Source organism: Drosophila innubila, assembly GCF_004354385.1.
Source record: "Drosophila innubila isolate TH190305 chromosome 2L unlocalized genomic scaffold, UK_Dinn_1.0 4_B_2L, whole genome shotgun sequence".
NCBI classification, from domain to species: Eukaryota; Metazoa; Arthropoda; class Insecta; order Diptera; family Drosophilidae; genus Drosophila; species Drosophila innubila.
Window position 1 is genome coordinate 21,248,221 of NW_022995372.1, and position 20,328 is coordinate 21,268,548.

The 20,328-nt window shown below is 34.3% G+C and overlaps 1 long non-coding RNA gene across 1 annotated transcript in view; it reads right to left on the reverse strand.

The window, feature by feature from the left end:
* Nucleotides 1-18,400, reverse strand: part of LOC117781986 — a 28,632-nt gene extending 10,232 nt beyond the window's left edge. Inside the window, exons 1-2 of the long non-coding RNA XR_004617217.1 lie at nucleotides 18,354-18,400; nucleotides 607-642 (exon numbers count right to left, since the gene is read on the reverse strand). This is a non-coding gene — a long non-coding RNA (uncharacterized LOC117781986). The remainder of the gene's footprint in view (nucleotides 1-606; nucleotides 643-18,353) is intronic.
* Between the last annotated feature and the right edge of the window lie 1,928 nt (nucleotides 18,401-20,328).

Consider the following 20,328-nt stretch of genomic DNA (forward strand, 5'->3'; position numbering starts at 1 on the left):
GGTCTAACGACTTTTGCATTGCGATTACACCCGATATTGTAATCTGCTGCCAGGTAATCTACTGGCGAAGCAACCCATTACATTTAACGCCGGTGACAGTGCAGTCAATTCAACAAATAAACTATAATTTTTACGAGTGCAGAAAGGGCTTAAAGTTAACACTGAAATCGCTAAGATATTTATGCTGTCTCGACTAAAGTGCGAGTATCTCTATCTCAGACGGTCTCTGTGTGGATGTGAGTGTGTGTGTGTGTGTATCTCATATGCTGACTCTTGGTGCAACATTTCGCGCTGCAGGCACGCCTCAACCTCCGCCATTTCCTGTTCATTGTTGTTGTTGTTTTTGTTATTGTTATGCTTGTTGACTTGTTGACTGAGTCACCTGCAGACCCAAATCCTGGACAGCAGCTACTCCTGCTTTAATTCGTAGTATTGCCAGTGGCAACCAGCGCTGAGTCAACCTAATTGCAGCTTAACATTTTCCATGATTCACTAAGCAATAACTAAGTACTAATACATGCACTTAAAGCCAAGTGCCGAGTAAGCCAAGCGAGTAAGCCATGCAGAAATTATTAGAGCTAATTGAACAGATAACCTTTAACTTACCTTTGAGGTGATCAGCGTCAGAGTAGGCGAGGAACCCTGCAAAATAGCATTTATTAAGATATTAATGATTTTATATTTAATTATTAGTTTATATTTCAAATATAATTATAATTATAAATTTAAATAAATTTGTTGTATATTTATTTTCTTTTTTTTACTTAAATCAATGATAAAGTATACTCATTTCAACTTTTTTAGTTTTAACATTTTAAGATTGCTGTGCACCAATATTCTTAAATTAAGTATGAATCTACCTTAAACTAAAAATTCTAGCTGATCATTCCTATGATAGCTATATGATATTATAGTCCGATTTTAGCAAACTTAATAAGAATGAATAGGGCCATGCCAAAAATCTGTAAATTTGGTTAAGTTTTTTATACAAAATTATTTTTAAATAAGTTTATACTTAAAACAGTTAGTTTTAAGATAGAATTAAATTAAAGTTGACAATGTTTTGTACTAGAAACAAGTACATTTTTGGATTTGTTCATTATTTTTGTATACTGGAAAAATGAAACGAAAATTAAACTTATCCGTCCTATTAAAATAAAACAAAACACGTAAACTTTCGATTTTTTATAGACTTAACTTAATAGAAAAATTTACTTAAAGTATCGGAGTATTGCGGAAAAATTTAAATAAATAACAATTTAAGTAACTACCTCAAAAAACGATCTTACAAGAATGTTTGCAATTTCTATATAATTTTTTTAATAGAACAATTGAGGAGATATCTGATCATGTTTGGCATTATATAAAGGAATCGATGTCGAGGCACACACTCACGTTCAGGGAAAACAATTGAGTTTTTTTTTCTTTCTAGTTTTTCACTTGTCGAAACGTGCGCTGAACAAAACGAAGTGCGAATCTAATCCCATTTCGATTCCCGGAATACGAGTAGAACGAGGAGGAAGGACGCATGTGGACTATCTTGAGTGGGAAATCACGTACACGGAATTTATCTGCTGCAATAATTGGGCCATGGCTTTTGAAAGAGCAGCTGCAGAAAAAAAATTTTCATAAATTGGACAAAAAAATAATAGGAATTGAAATCCTTTCGAATTCTGGGAATATTACATACGATAATAAGTATTCAATGATTGCTGTCGTCGTCATAGGCAAAATGTTCAGTCCAATGAACTCGGCTTAACTCGGCGACAAAAAAATTTCTATTTAAATTTGTGTGTGTTTGTATATTTATTAACTGAAGCGAAAGAAATACATAATAAAAGTAAAACAACTACCAAAAATTCTTAGCGGCTATTTCGACAAAGGCAATCAAATGATACTTAATTTTATACAGAGAACATGTCTCTAAAAGCCATCATCCAGCATTTTGGTAACTTCTCTTTGGCCGATTAACATAACATGAACTGGAATAACAAAATGGGAATGACCGAAACATTGGGCAATGGGCATTGGGTATGCCTATAAGCCGACAGGGCGGTGCGGAGGGGGGCGTGGCGTTCTTGACACGTCAACTGAACTGAAGATGAGGCCAAGTAACTATGGCCAAGAGCCAATTCAACTTTGAAACTCGTACATTAATTAATAATTTTTTTTTTTGAAACTAGCGAATAGATGGGGTTGATTCTTAATTCTTGTGTAGACCTGGCTAAGACATTGACACCGGGTTGCGACGCGTCCGGATACGGGCCAACTAAATAATAATGTTAAGTAAACTATCGCTCTATCTCTATTTCCCTCTCTCTCTCTTGTTTTTTTAACCCTCTATTGTTTTGGCCACTTTAGATACTTGGCCAAAAATGGCAAAAGAAAAGAATGAAACTTTCTTACATCTCTAACGGTTCTTTCCTTTTTTCTTATGTAGCCAAAACTAACACTTCTAAAATACTTAAGAATATAAAACTAGTCGGCCGGTGCTACAGTCGAGCATACTCGACTGTCGGAGACCCCGTACTTACTATGGCAAAAACTAATAATGGAAAAAATAAAAAAATATTTAGTTAACTTAAATGTATATTCTATCATATTGGCTACAATGTCTCATAAAACATAAAAGATTTTCATACTAAGACTTGATTTTCGCCGATCGGTTCTATGACAACTACATGATATAGTATATATAAAACCAAGTTTTATTTGTATTCTATCAGTCTGGTTACGATATCTCATAAAAAAAACAAGTTTTTCATACTAAGACTTAATTTTCACCCGATCGGTCCTATGACAGCTATATGATATAGTGGACCGATTAGAACCAACTTCGGTAAGGATGTATAAGACGAACTTAAATGAATATTCTATATACTTATAGTATATATGCCTTAGAGTCTTATGTTTAACACTATTTAATAACACTAGTCACACTAATTATCTTAAAATGGAACACTTGGTAGCACAACAAAATTAAATTTCAAAATCACTTGTACACAGCGCGCACAAAAGAGTTGAAAAAGAGTCAGTTTAAAGTCAAATAGACATACATATGCATTAATCATTAGGAAGAGCAGGACATCCATATGTGCAATTCAAAGATCTGTTAAGTGCACACATACATACATATGTTGGCACGCGCCAAAACAAAAGAAGTTTCTAGCTAAGCATTCATATATATAAACATGCGTTTATGCATATTTGGCTATGTTAAGCATAAGTGAAACCTTAACAGAGAATAAATTAAAACTGCATGTTAAACATGCTAAATGTTAAATCAAATAGTAAAATAATTGAAAACCAAAAAAAGACAAATTTACTAAAAACATAAACTTACACAGTAATTTTATAATAAACATGAAATTAACATAGAATTTTAACTTAACGTTTATATAAATACCAATGTAAAATTATTTAAATGAAATTTTTAAACATGTATTCAATATTAAATGTCAGTATAACATTCATAAATAACAATTTCAATAAATTGTAAAAATTAAAAAAAAAAAGATTAAATTCAGCTGGAAAAAAAGTTGTTCCCGCCGGGAATCGAACCCGCGACAAAATTGCAAAAATTTTCAAAAGACAAAGGCTCAAAGTGTTGAGCCACTCTCGCACTTATGACTTTATCCTCCTGAATGGCCATATTGCTTGTTTTGGTGTTCAATTAAAAAGTAAAAGAAATAATTTATATTTTAACATTTAATGTTAATATTACATTTTAAATAAGCACTGAGTTTGTTTTAATAAAAAATGAAATTGAATTCGAACATAAATAAATTAAAAATCTTTCGCCCACGGCAGGACTCGAACCCACGAGCACTGTCCGACTCCGCGACTCAGTACACTGCGCCACCGAAGCTCACGTCTGAATGGACGCCAATTTGTTATATAATATGTTAATATAAATTTTTTGTTTTATCAAGATATTCAAGTTTTAATTACTGCCAACGCGCCATCAACGAATTTAACAGCAAAATTTATTATTTGAATATCTTCGCTATTTACTGTGCGATCAGAATGAAATTTTCAGCAAAAATTTAGGACAATTATATCTTCATCTGTGCAAAATCTGGAATTTCTGGCATTCAAAATGCTCTTATAATTTGGATATGAAATTTTCAATGTCGATTTGCAGGCGGTTAAGGGGCGTGGCTGATTTTGAAACAAACTTGATCTGCCTGCAGTATAGAGGAACCTACATACCAAGTTTGGTGTCTCTAGCTCTTATAGTCTCCGAGATCTAGGTGTTCATACAGACAGACAGACAGACGGACAGACAGACAGACAGACAGACGGACATTGCTATATCGACTCGACTATTGATGCTGATCCAGAATATATATACTTTATAGGGTCTGCCACGCCTCCTTCTACCTGTTACGCACATATTCGGTAAAACAAACCCAATAGACCCCTGTACTTTTTTTAAGTACGGGGTCTAAAAAGAATGAAAAAGATAAACAAAATATAAAAGAACGTTGTACATTAACTAACATACGTAGATTTATGTGTAGAATTTTGCATATCGATTTGTAGATTTGCTGGAAATGTCTTTGCCCTTCGACAAATTCAAAGTCAAATGACCCCATTCAATTTCGAGGGAGGCTTATGCAAACAATCAATAGTTAACTACAGCGACTCTGAAAGAGACAGCATTAGACGCATTGAGAGAGAAAGATATGAGGCGTAGAAACCGGAGAAAACAGTCACTAATGCTTTGTGCAATGACAAAGAGTTGAATTAGATACACGGAGGCGGAAGCTCCGCAATACACTGAGAAATGCTAATACAAAGCTCATATTATTAGACTCAGACCTGCAACTGTAAATTATACTTTTAAATTCTATAACTGTTTTAATTCTTAAGGACCATTACATTTTATAATCATAAATATACATAGTTGACTATGAGTTCGAATCCTAGTTGTCTCGTTGGAGGATAATACAAACTTTCATCTATAGTTTGGAAGAGATTCAATCCTGCAGAGTCGTATTAACAGATTCTGAACTACAAAAATAAAATACTTTGCTGAATATTGCTGATATTCTAAGATAACTAAGACGGACAGATTAAAAACGCGTCTGAAATTCGGTTTGCAAAATATCAAAAATCTGATTGAATCTTATACATATTTCGTATTTAAAAAAAAATAATATATATATATTTAATAAATTATTTGTATGTATAAAAATTTCTTTTAGTGTAAAAATATCATAAAATGTGCGCAAGTTACTTCTCTTTTTTATCCATTTGTAGACTTGTTTTACTCGTATCTGCATGTGTGTGATTGTACTTTTATATGCTGGCTTGTACATACACAGGTGTGTGTGTGTATCTCCTACACACAATAAGCAGACCAACTATAAAACTTGTATCAAATCGAACAAAACAAAAAATAAAATTTTTATTGCATTCCAGCACTAAAATCTTTCGTTCGATCGTGTGATGCTCAGAGCTGGTCACTAGCAACAACAAAAACAACAAGCAGAAATTGTCTCCTTCAATTCACAGTGTGTGACTCCCTCTCTCTCTCTCTCTCTCTCTCTTTCTCTCTGTGTCGCTGTGTGTCGCCATGTGGGACTGCGTATTTGATATTGATTGTCTCCCCGAAAAAAAAAAACCGAATTGAAACTCTTTGCCATTGCCTAATATTCCATTAACGGGCTTATTAAGGCAGCACGTAGCACGGCAAAGATCGGCGGCAACAGAAACTGAGACCCACACACACACAAATATATACATATATATACACACGCACAAGCAAATTTATGTATGTGTGTAGTTTAATAAAAGGTACTGATGCATAAATGGGTGTTTGTATCTAAATTGATCGAATTTGGGGACACACACAGAAGACACACGAGAGCAGATGAGCGGGGACGCTGCGCAGGTAGAAATTCCCCCGTGGGTTGTATTTGAAATAACAGAAAGACAACCAGCAACAACAACTACAAGTCGAAACTCCGACTTCGACTCGAACTGCGACTTCAACTTCGAGTTGGACTTGGGATAGCTCTTTGGGCTCTCTTAAAGCAGGTACAATTTTATAATTTCGTTTCGTGTTTAATTAAAGGTGAAGTTTTAAAGAAATAATAAAGAATTATCGAAGACCTGGCCAGAGAGACGGGTCTACAGATGATGCCCAATACGTACACACACGCATACACGCACACTTGGACATTGATCGTAAAGCGATGAGACGGGCAGCTCTTGCCTCTCCCTCTTCCTCTTGCCTTGAAGGGAACTATTGGGAGTCCGCTGATGATCATTATGCCATAAATAAAGATTCGTTCCGTGCATCGGTCAGCTATGGGAAAAATTATATAAAGCACTTTTATTGTAGTACAACATCTTTTTGAAGCTCTAAAAATTTCGATTGTACCCGTCTCTGTGTGTGTGTCTAGTCGGTCTGCCTTTAGGTCTTTGTCTTGGGACTATAATTATGCTCAGTTATGATCAAAGTCCAGTTATCGTTGCTCGACAAAACATCTCAAAGCTTTGGCATTACAGACAAACATTTAATTACCATTTTTGTTAAGACAAGATCTCAGCTTATGATCGTACTTCTCCCTGATTCTTTGATTGCTTTTGACATTGTCTGCTTATTTGATGGTCACAAAATATGCATACCCTTTTTTTTTTAGTATTATCAATCATAAATGCGGCAGAAAATTAGATATTTCATTGCTGAAATGTACTTGGAATACATTTTTTATCCTTTTTCAAAATCTTATGAATATAATATTTTTATTTACTTTTAAACTAAAAAAAGATTCAGTAATTAATAAATTGAAAAATATGATCTCAGGTGATATCTAAATGGCATACAAAAATGGAAAAGTCGAACATTTTTTAAGCAAAAATAATTTGATTAAAAATAATCTATAGACTGATGCCATTTTATTTTACCTGCAACTGATTTTCGCCATCAATTCACAATATAGGCATTGTGTAATTCTAGATCAAATGGTTTTTGAGCAGGTGATGGAAACACTGGATATTAATATAAGAGATATTTGTTTTACTTTAATTTTTTTTTTACCAAATAAATGTAATTTACTTTAAAAATAAACGGATTCATAATAAAATAGATTTTATTACCAGAACAATCTTTTACATAAAATCGATTGCAATAATAATCACAGCTTTCAAAATATCTAATAAATTAATTTTCAAACTCATATTAAATAAATATAAATTAGAATTTCTTGCTGCAAAATCAAACAAATTTAAGAATTTGTCAATTTTTCATGGGGCAAAACGAGCGAAACGAAAATGTTTGACAGCCTAGATGACAACTGATGTCAAAATCTGACAAGTCAAACTAATCATTTCAATTGGTGGTGTCGGAGATCGGGGCCAGATCGGAGGCAGATCGGGCAGATCGGCAGTGAAAACGCGTGCCAAACATTTGAGTTAAAGGCAGTTCTCCCTGGGACCCCGGAACCGTGACGATGACGATGACTATGACGATCTGAATTGTGGACTGAGTCGATGACGCAGCATTCGTTTAGCAACAAATATTTTGACAAATTTGTAGTTGTTGTTGCTGTTGTAAAAGGGGGTTAAAGCTACACATATTAACTAAACGATACTAAAAACATTAATTGATAAAAATTAGTTGAGCGAATTATTTCATGTTGTGTTTCTGTACAGAATTTGAGTGCTTAACTTTCATGTCTTATACCAACTGCAATTTGTAATTTTGATACCAAGTGAGTGTCCGTTAATTGATGTACTGGCACGGGCTGACGGTCTTATCGTACATCGAGAGTGTGGAGTGGAGTGGTGTACTTAGGGTTTTATCGCCGGGCCTTTCACCCAATGACCCAACAACGAGCCGCAAACAGTTTTACGACATTGACAGCAAGCAATACACAACAAACAACAAGAACATGATGAACACTTTGGGTTTGCGTTTGGGTAGTAAAATCTAGCGTAATAAAAATCTCGTAATTGTTTTTCTTCTCTTTATTATTATTATTATTTTGTTTAACTTTATTTTTTTTTTGGCAAAACAAAAAATTGTGTCTCTTGGTTCGAGGCTAATTGATTCACACTTTCTTTTTGGCTGTAAAACAAGATGTATTTGCCATCAAGATGCCACAGCATTTGGTCGGGTCATACTGTTTTAGGGTTAAAGCACTGATTAAATCTTTACTGCCTCAACAAAGAGGCAGTAAAGTGACATTGGTTTTTACTCGTATTACCAACACTTCAACAAGTCGATTAATTGGCCCAATTGGGCATTCGATAGTAACAAATACACAAAGCGGGACTGAAACGAAGACTTGTTTGAGACAATAGGGCCCAATTACAATAGGATGCACTTGAAGAAAAAATGGTAGTATTCTAGGCTGAATAAAATAGAAATTAAGTAAGGAAAACAAACTTTCATAACGTTTGAGTAAGATCTGCACTTTGATTACCTAAAAATTCTTGGATAAAAGATAAATTAAATTAAATTAAATTTGCATTTAGCTGGCATTTGCCTGAAAGAAAGAAGGAGAAAAAAGGATAACAACTATTCAAAGTTCATCTATATTTATACTGTAATTTTTATTTTAATATCGAAGATAACGTAGAGGAAAGACCTCTAAATTCTCTTTTAAAACAATTTCTAATGTTTATTAATTATTTAGAAATAAGGTTTCTATGTTGAGTTTAAATAAAAGATTAGACTCAATAATTTATACAGATATTAACTACAAGGTGAATTTTTTTTTTGCAAAATTTTCTAAAAATATTTAAAAGTAATTGGGACAATATTTAAAAACTACACGTAAGCTCCGATTTATAAGTTTCTCAACGAATTTATTAAAATGTTAAGTTTATTATGTAAACTGTTTTTCTCTCATTTCTTTTTCTCAAAGTGTGTACAAATTAAAACTACAAAATGGGCTGCAACGGGCAGTTTTGTAAGATCTGAAAACCCAATTACAACAGATTGATATCAAGGTAGCAAGCGAGGGAACCTGTTCAAGTGATTCTATTTTTTTTTCTTAGACAAGATGATGAGGCACAACTGTAATGACGTCTAGTTTTGAGTTTGATTGGCTGCCCGTGCGTCGTTTGGGGAGGGCACCAGCTATGGCCTAGACCCAGACAATGGGACAGAGACAGAGACGGAGGCAGAGACAGAGAGGTCGAGAGTAGATAATGATGTTGTGATGTCAAAACATCAACATTTCAACGTGACGGAGTGACGGATGGCGCGTGAGGATCCCACTGAATGAATGAGTCAAAACTCAGGAGCGATATTGTATTGTTTGAGTACTGGGCTTAGATTTGGTTTTGGTCTTGGGTTTGGGTATGGGTTCCCATTCACTCATTCATTTCCAACGCTTACAGTAGCCAGATATCATTATTCAAAGCGCATCGCTGAGATCGCTCTATTAGCCGTCTAACCACTTGACATTTAAACACTTAACACGCGCCACCTGCTGCATCATTGAAGGATAAGCTGCATTTAATAATCATCAGCGAGTCGCTTCTGTTGACGAGTCTCTTCAAACCCATCGGGGAATTCCGGCCTCCATCCTTTTGTGTGTACATTGGGCAAATAACGCTGTAATGTTATAACGTCGGAGTCGGAGCTCTCAACTAAATTCCCCACGAGCTGAATGCGCTTTGTGTGCACTTGACACTTGACACGTTCCTGACGCTTAGACTATATCAGATTGTAATAGATCCCATGGAAATTGAGTTACCCCAGGTGCAGACCAAGTGGGATTAGTGTGAAATGTGTGAAAAGTCGAATACTTGTCCTGTTTTGTTTTCCTAAAAAACGTTAGCTAAGGGACCTAACACCTTTTTGCAAAAAGGTTAGATCTAAAACAGGTAACTAGACTTTAGCTAGACGATGTAAGGAATACTCAGAAAACTAAGCTTATTCCATAAGATAATGTTGGGGTTTAAAGAAGAAGCGTAAATAAGGCAAAAGCTAACCGGATAAAAGTACAAAAAGTATTTAAATAAATTTTCATTTATTCCTGATATTTATTGTGCTACACTGATAAAAAAAATTTTCTTAAATCTAGATTTTGGTCTCAGAACTAAGATTTTTGGTCTAAATAATGCGTCGAGAACATAAAATTCTTAAATTAAGAGAACACATTTTGATTTAAAGAACATTTCAAATAAGACCAAGTTCTTATTTTAAAAAATAAATATATGCGCATTACATCTTAATTTTCAAAAAAACAGGTTATTTTCAAGTTTAATGAGAAAAATTAAAAATAATAATTGTTAATCATATTTTCATTCTGAAATGTATTATTTTATTTATTTTTTAATTAATAAACATTTCTAGTTTTTTTTTTTTTTAATTTTTTTTTATAAAACAAGGCTAAAATTGCTAGTGCTTATCAAAAGGAACATTTGGAGATTGAAGTCGATGATTAATACTGATTCTGATGGATCACTTGTAGAATGAGTTACTTTTAGGACAGATAAAGTGGAGTTGCTGGACTATGTGGAAAATTAAAGGAAAGAAAAGTTACGATAAGATGATTAACTCTCGTGCTCGAAGCCAACCGATAAATCCAACAGTTTTACTGATGGTTTGATTTCCCTAAGGAACTCAAATTTAGAGATCGAAGGAGGTCTTATTTAGATGAAGACGAGAAATTGAAAAAAAGAAAATTTAAAATTGGCTGTAGAGCTTCAGAAATCTCTTATTCTTCGGGAATAAAAGTATTGAGCGTAAAGTGATGGTAGATAGTATCAATGGTAGTACATTTTGTAATATTTAAATATTCAAAGTAGAAGGTTGAAGAATGTTTAATAGCCACCCTTTTCTAGCAGCCAAACTTCCCTTTTACATTAACGAGGTAATGCCATTGGGGCGTAATCGTCACTTAGACAACCATTACTCATGTGTCATCATCGAGGTCGACGGATCCGTCAGACCAATTTACCGAACCAAACCAAACGAAAGGAAACCAAACAAAACTAAACTGAAATGATGAAGAGCAAGTTGAAGAGGCGGCCAAGCGTTGGTTAATTTGTAATCGTTGTTTGGAATCGCTCATACAGGCAAATAATAAACAAATTACAGTATAAAGTAAAATATATTATTTAAAATGAAATTCGGTAGTTCGTTGGTAAATGCGCCTCTTTTCCACTGAATTTAATTAGCGACCTCGGAAGAGCTAAACGGAGGTGGATGCGGTCGCTTGGACGCTTCGTTGGGTTTTTCTTTCTTCTTCTTTTCTTCTACTTCTTCCTCAACTTCTTTTCATTTTCTCTGAGACTTTCAACCGGCTGTCCGACATTTCGTCACTCATCGCTGAGCAAATGCGTATTACCCGTCTAGTCTATATTTGCTCCTCTCTTCTTCTTGCTGGATCTCTAACATTTTATCGGGCCGCTCGGATCTGTCCGAGTTGAATTATTTAAATTAATAAAATATGCTAAAATGTGTTACAAGTGTGCGAGAATTGTATGCATAGGAGTGTGTCTAATGTAATAGATCATATAATTAAAAGAAATATGGTGGAGACTTTATACTACACTACCAACACCACTACAACTACTAAAACTACCAACAACAAATGACAACAATTGCGACAAACAATAGCAAATAATTTTCCAAATATGTTTCTGTCCATTTGTTGTTTTTGTCTTTCCTTTCCGTTTGAGAGCCACCACAGTGGCAGGGGAAGGAGGCAGGGGAGGGGCAGACACGAGATGATTTAGGGTCAAGTAAGGTCTAAGTTTTTTGGAAAGTGCCGTCAACTTTCGGGTTGAGTGCAGTGCCAGCAAATTTGCATAATTTGTTTATACTTTTGATGAATGTGACCCGAATGTGAGCCGAAATTACGAAACTACAAAAAAAAAACAATAGAAAATCGCAAAAGTTTCCCCTTTAGTTCAATTTTATATATGTACATATAACTTTGAGAGGGATAGTGTTACGCGAGTTTTGCATAACACCTTTTACCAAATATTTCAATTTAAATTGTTTATTATTAATGGGAAAAAGACTTACAGAAATGCTAAATTAAAATATTACAGTTTAAAACTTAAAAAGAAAAACGAACTTATAATTCTGAACTGATTAAATATTTAAAGCTGGCGATAAAACATACAAATCTTGTAGGGTGCTCAGAATTTCTATCTTTACCTTAATAATTTTATTATTTCAAATTTTAATTCATACTCTATCTCCATTCAATTATAGCTACAGCTATATCAAGATTTTAATATATTTTACTGTCAAAATCACTACATCCGTGTCTATATTTACATTCGGAAATTTTTATAAATTACATTTCTTATTTTCTCTCTGTAATTGCTTAGTTTGACGATTTCAATTTATAATATTTACATATTTAATGAATTAAATTAAACTTCAACGACTTCATAATTGAACATACATTTACGAAAGAATAATTTAAAAAGAAGAAATAGATAAACCCGAAAGAATTTGAATGTCTTCTAATTATGCAGCCGGTTAGTTTTAGGGCTTAGGTAACATAATTAAAATAATTAGTTTGGAATAGATATTCAGTTTTTTTTTTAGAGATATATAAGGCGTATGCATAGGTTTATTAAAAAAGGTCATTCATATTTTTCTCAGGCAGAAAAATGGTTTGTTTGAAAATGAAAATAAATATTTTAACTATGCGAACTCAATACAATGTAAGCTTGGCATATTTGCAATGTATGCGAGTGTGTGTGTGTGTGTTTGTGTTGATATAAAAGTCAGAGTGTAGGCTCTAGATCCTTAGGTCCCTACATTTGCTGGCCGCAATCGTTGCTGTGTCAAGTGTGCACAAACAAAGGAACTGGGAAAGTGCCACTAATTACAATTCCCACACACATATAAAAATTTGTATATATATGTATGACATTAACATTTGCATCTGCTAGAGTGCTGAAAGGAGCAAGGGGCAAGGGACGGGGGCAAGGAGAGGCCTTGACTGCACCTCTGAGCAACGTCCTTGCGGCAGCTGCTGGTCAAATGTAGATGGCCAGGATGTTTGCATAAGAGAATGCAGTTGGTTGTTGTTGGATTAGATTTTGCCCACTTATCAATATATCGAATTTCTGACCATCCTCACCCCCCTCCGAGCCCCTCAGCCGTCTGCTCGTGCAATGCATTTGACCTTCTTGTTGCGGCCCAAAATCGATTTTATTCAATTGAGGTACAAGTCGGGAATGGGTGACGGAGACGGAGACGGAGACGGACTAGACCTGTGGCTTTGTCACCCGGCCGTGACCACAGTGTGTGTGTGTGTGTGTGTGTGTGTGTGTGTGCGCTCGATGATTTCATTTGCGGCCAGTGGCATGGCTTAGGATTCAACTACCTAGCCAACAACAGTCCTGGCCAGGCCTAAATATGACTGCGTGTCTGTCAACACGTGTGTGTTGTGCGTGCATGTGTATCTGTGTTTTTTTTTTGTGAGTGTGTGTGTGTTATTATTTGAAGAAACGAAAAGCAACACCAAAATTGGAAAATTGAACACAGACATCGAGAGCAACTGAAAATTCACACGCAAACGTCGCACAGTGACAGGTACAGGCAGCGGCAGAGGCAGAGGCAGCGGCAGAGGCAGCGAGGGTTAGGGGTAGCAAGCGTGAGAGGGGCGGGGGCGAGGGCGGGGGGGGGCACCGCTTGATTTTCACCTGCGCTGGTGGCCGACGTCATCACTGAATTTGGCTGTCTGTCTTCATGTCGCGCAGGTGGAAATGAAAAGCGTCACCACAGTTTTATATTCTTGTATTCAGGGCGCTGACTTTTTCCACTTTTCACCCGCCGTCCAGTGTCCAGAGGCAACTAACGAAGCGTCCAATTTAAGGCCATTTACATGGCCTGCCCAATTAATTTACAGTTGCATCCCATCTAAGCCAATTACGTGCGGCCAACTGCGAAGTGTTAACAGCGAATTATTCGGAATCCAAGGGGCTTAGACTAAGAGACTTTTTGCGAAACTATTTTAATATCTGTGCACAGTGGTGCTAAAGCAATGCGAAATGTTGACCTATAATATATGAATTATTTTATTATAATTAACAATCAATAAATAACACTTTAAAAATAAAATTATTATTTAATAATATTAACTAAAATTTTAATTATGTTTAAACTTGTAGCTTAGCTTTTACACTTTACTCGTATGGGTTAAGTATAATTAGGTACGATTTGATTGATTTTTCTAATTCACAATGTAAGAACTTATTTGATATAATGTTAGTTGACAATTGAACTTCGAGAGCGTGAAGTCAAAATTAAATTTCTACAGAGAAACCCTTATTTAGTATGGATAGGTTCATTTGGAATCGATCTTTAGATACAATTTTAAAAATGCCTTCAAATGTGTCTACAACAGTTAATTTTATATACTTCCGGAAAGAAGAGCTGTCTATCAAATCTAGCTAATAGGAAGAATGGCTTTTTAAAATAAATGAATAATATCCATAAATGTTGTTACTCTCGTAATTTATTTCAGAGCTATTAATTTTAAAAAAAATCGGGTAGCTTCTTAGTTTAAAAAATTATTATTTGAATGAATTATTAAATTAAATATCTATATTATTTTTATATAAAAAACGAAATTTTTGCAATTTTTTTGATACAAGTTATAAAACTTTTTTTTTTTTACTTGAAGTTACTTAAAGTTTTATTACTATAGCCCACTTTTTTGATTCAGAGTGATTTATTTCAAATTAATTTAATTAATTTAATTTTTATCAAATAGATATTTTCAAATTTGTCATTAATTTTTATATATTTTACGTAATAATATCTATAACCGGGCTCCTTAAAATTTTGTAAAATTCTAAAAAGTAGAATTTAATAAAATGTATTATTTATTTAAATGAAAATGAACTTAACAATATAAGAATTATAATTAATATTATAAACTTTCAATTTTTTCCATAAGCTATTTAAGCAATTGAAAAAAAGTAGCAAGTTTCATATTTGAATCATTTATTGCTCTGCGTGTGGCAGCTGGCACTGGGGATTAAAGTGGAAGGGAAGGGAAGGGTATGGAGCCTTAGGGGCTTACAAATGGCGCCAGCTGGTAATTCAGGTGAATTGAATGCGACGCAAGCGGAAATATGTTTGCGTTTTGACTTAATTGTGGATGCGACTAGGCGAAAACTTACGGCGTAAGATTGATGAACTTCGCTTAGTGGATAATTTGCGTGGCAAGTCCAAGAATTAAGTCGGAAATGCAGTTGTGTTGTCGTTTGTGCCACATCACGGCTGATCATGTGGCATGCCTCCCCCGCCAGAGTCAGATCAATGAAAGTCAGCCGACCGGCAATTAATCTCTTTGGCGAAATGCCGACCAGTTTCAGCTACAGCTCCAGCTTCAACTTCAACTTCAACTCCAAGTCGAACTGGAACTCCATCTGCATCCACGTCACACTTCAATCAGACAATAAAAATATTGAAATGAGCCACAGAACGAAGCTGAGTCGTCCGGCAAAATGAATTGCGAATTTCGCAGAATCAGTTTAAGTGAAGTTCATTTTGCGCTCAGTTCTCAGGTAATCTGGCAAATGAATAATTGATCAAGCTCTATAATTAACGGGCTCACTCAATTGCCCAGCCAACTCTTTCGAAACTGAAATAAAACCAAAATGTACCTAAATAAAATACGATAACCCAAAGAGCTGACTCAAAAGCTCAGTTATTTTTTGGGGCCCTATATGTTCTCAGGGTCACTGAATTCATGTGCAATTTTCATGTATATTTTTATTTCATTTCAGTATTTTTTATTTTTTTTTTATTTAGGGAAGTCATGATGGTATGAATATATCATACTAATTTCTACGAATTTATTTCAAATATTTTTAATTTTTGTTTTTTCTTTCGTTGTCCAAATTGCAATTTGTTATGCCTTTTTAACAATTCCAGCGAACTTATTTGAGGAATTACTAGACCATAAGCTAGAGTTTGCTTCAACTATTTCAAAACTGAATCTGCTTTTTGCAAGTGTGAGATCAGTAAACCAATATTAAAAGCTCCGACTAAATATAAAATTTATATTTATTGTCTGGTTGGAGGAGTTTTAATTATAAAGTAAACTTCGAGTCCTAAGTCTGATCTATGAAATAAAAATGTAAATGAAAAGAATTTACGTTTAAGTTCGTGAGATTTGAAACCAGAAAAATGTCTTACATTTTGTTGGCATTCAACAATATTATCTGCGGGCTAAATCAAAAACGAGATCCAACTAAGGGCCAAGTAATATAATTTTAAGTTAGGCAAAGGCATTAACAAACTGCCGTTTCCCTTGTTAATGATCGTGACCAGTGTGAGATACAGTTTTTACCATTTACTTGTTCATGCATACATAATACATGTGTAGATAAAGATATGTGTAAATAAGTATATGCGCAAGTATGCTATATAATTGATAATTTATTCAAATAACTTGAAATGTAATTTTTGGGCCATTATTGATTCGATTACTCAACGTGCGGCCGGCGGCATGGTATGAAATCACTTACATATACAAATGCAGAGAGACAGGTATAAATTCAGAGATACAGATACATGTGAACCACAATTTGGAAGACTTCATCTTTACTTTGACATTAGGCTCTGACTATTTTAAAATTGTTTCAGAAGTCAAGGCAAATAATAACTGCGACTAAACTTAATTCATCTTGCACCAAATTCAGTTATCGAATCGTTCGAATATTATCATTCAAAGAGTCAACGGGGCAATATGAAACTGGTTTAGTTGTGATCCAAAATATTTATATACTCATACAAATATCCACACCTCGTTTACCTCCGATGATCGCGTACTACGTTCATACAGAGTTAAGATCATTGTTTCAGTTTTTTTTTTTTTATATATTTCTTATTTGTTTGCACTGGTTTTTTGCGTAAGTTTTGCGGAAGTGTTATGTGCTTGTCACGCCCCCCAGGCCGCCGACCCGCCCGCAATTACGGCTAACCGTTTTGGTCGGAACCAGTTCTTGGCAACGATCGGCCATTAGCAACGGCATCATTAACGTCATTAGTTAGTGCCACTTTTTGGATCATCCCAAATGCTTTTGACACTTAACGATGTCATCGTTCTCGCTCATTTCAACACAACAGCTCGACAGTTTAACAAATTGACAGATGCATAACTGTATTACTCGTTTCTCAGTTACAAGTGTATAATATATGTATATATATCTAGCATTTCAAAATTCGTATATAAATTTTCTTAAATGCTCACAGAATGTTGTAATTGATCAGGATGTTATTGTATTTTTAACATTGTTTCCAGTGAGAGAACAAATACAAATGATTAGATTTTTCCAAATCTTCTAAATGTCATAACTTTGGCAAATTTTATGTTAATTTTATCAATTTTTGACCTCTTATTTAAGTCTGCATTAAAATTAAAAAAAAATTTCCAATTTACATCTTTAGTATAAAGATTTCCATCAAATTGAATCAAATATAAAATAGCGTTTTAAAATATATATAAATTTTAAATACTGAAATTTCTGAGATAATTCCCAAACAAATGTCATGTAATTATTAGCTTATCAAGTTTGGAAAGATTTTTTAATTTACTTATATAAAAGATAAAACCCTCAGCATCATTCGAATATTTTTAGAACTGGTAAAAGCTGACCAAGCTATTTGTTTTAGAGAAACAATCGGACTATTTATGTCATAAACTAATGGAAAAATATTCTCGTAGTTCTAAGTTCAGTTCAATAATGGCAATTACAATCAAAGCAGAAATGCTAATCAATAGAGCCTACTAGCCAAGCTAGTTGTTGAGTGTGTGTATGTGTGTATAAATGTTATGGCTTAAAAATAGATCATGATATCATTTGGTGGTGTAGCCAGTCACAAGCACAGCAGCCATTGAGCCACATAACACCACACCACACCACATAGAGATAGAGATTGAGATTTGTCGTCAGCACATAAACCGCACCACAAAGTAAGTAGTTTCTGTTTAGTGTTGAGTTCAGTGTTTCTGTGCTCAACTGAGTTTAGTTGCTAATTTAGTGACAATACAAATAAAAGCAATAAAATTTGAATATTGTTGTCCGGCTTGGAGAGCTAGAGAGTTGATGAGCTATTAAAAATGATTATTGGCCCATCTTCATTAAGATTCCACATGCATAAATTTTGGCGGCCCAAGCAACGATTTATCGAAATCCGGCGAATATACGTGTATATATTTTTTTTTGTAGTTTATAAATGCGTACTTCAAACGAATTTATTGCCATTGCTAGAAAACTATACCAAAGTTTAGCAACAACTATGAAAACAAATGAAAATATTTTGATAAACTAACCATATTTACATACCAGACAAATCGAGAGAAATATTAAGAGAGTATCTTATAGATAGTTCTTCTTACCTGTTGCTGTGCTGTTACCAGTTCGCTTTGCTGTAAATCGTTGTCGAGGGCGTGACTATTCGCCAAACTGACGTAATTCACATCCAAATGGGACAGGGAATTTTCCTGTGATTTTCGCGCATTCATCACACGATCTTTTTCCAACGTATTTCTTTTCTTTTACATTTAAACTCTCACAATTATAATATTTTTTTGCACTCCAAAAGATTGCACGAGTTGCCACACTTTGCTTTAATTAAACAACTTTTTTCCAACTTTTTTTTTCGCACAAATTTTTTTCCACAGAAACTGTAAAATTGTAATGCAAATGTTGAAGATGATAAGTTAGGATTGTTGTTTTGTCAATCTAATTAGCTACAGAGCATACAAGTTACTGAAGAGCCTTTAATTGTCTAGTGTAACTTTTGGACAATAACCTTAAAATCTGCCTTTTAACATGGTAAAAAATATATGTAAATAAGACTTTTTCATGACAGACTTTCCCATTAACTAAATCTTTAAGTATTTTTATAAATAGCTCAATTATCAATTATAATTATAATAATAATAATAATTAGACTATCCCATTAATTAAAATCTTAATGGATTTTTATAAATAGCTTAATACAAAATTCCAATACTTCGCAGCAGGAAGCGTAATAATTATAATTTAATTTAAATTAAATTATTATATTAAAAAATAATAATAATTAAAATAAATAAGTTGCTCAAATATTTTTGAGTTTCTTAATAAAAATTAAAAATAATAACTGAATCTAAAATTTAAGTTTTTATGTAGCTCTTTTGTTTAAAAATTTCGAATTCCATATACATATATTTAAGAGTTGAAAAAAGGGTGATCTTGTTTTCAATAAGGAATATTACATATAATGTATTTTTTGTTTTTCCTAATAATATAAAATAATAAAAGAGACTTCTTCTGCAGCTCGCAGCCGTAGTAAAAGGGAACTGAAGTATTTGTACTTCAAGTTGTCGCATTGCCACAAAGTGCAGCTGTAGCTGCAGAGGCGAGACTAGAGACTAACCTCATTTCCGTAGCACCTCTTGACTCTTCGTTGTGGCGCGCCTGATGAAATTATAAAGTTTTTAACCAAAAGCCGCCATTTCGGGACAAGCACAAAGCGAATGGGGTGGCACTTGAGGCAACTTGAGGAACAAATCCTGCCACCTGCCACTTGCCACTTGCCACAGGGCCAGGCTTGTTGCAACAATGGTGGAAAGGAGCAGCATGGATGCCACCTACTGTAAACGGGGTTAATAAAGTTGCGCATAGCACGGCAGCTGGGTGTATACAATTTGTGTGGCGAGCAAAGAGTTGCGCATGTTGCACGGAACTTCACACACACACACACACACACACACACACATGCATGCAGTCTGTGTTAACACGTAAATACATGCCTTGCAGCCTGCAACCAGGTGTCGTTAACTGCAATGCTTTGCCATTGTTGTTGCTGTTCTTGTTTCTAGTATGTGTGGCATGCAACACACATTTGCTTTTGGCCTGGTTATCTACGCTGCCAGCATGCTGTCAATTGACCCGTTACAAATGCATGATTACTAATTCAATTCCTTCTCGTTGAATGTCCCATTTGGCAACAACGTCAGTTTCTGGCCAAAATTATGGGACCAAATGCAGAGCAAACCAGTCAAGGCTAAATGCGTGCATAAACTTGAACCATTTGGCGGGCGACACATTTGGGAAAATTGTGGAAATCTAATTAAAAATTTCCCATATTAAATGATAAATATTTTTAAAATACTAGCGAAAAAAACGGCATACATATTAAGGCTATCAAAAATCTTTTAACCGTCTACGTTAACTTGCAAAAAAACATATTCTCATATATACATATCATACAAAATTCCTTGAAACGGATGATGTTGGGGATATTCTATTTTTTCCGTTTTCAAATTTTTTAAATTTATTTATTTATTCACTTCATTATCTTCTCAAACTACAATATTGCTACTT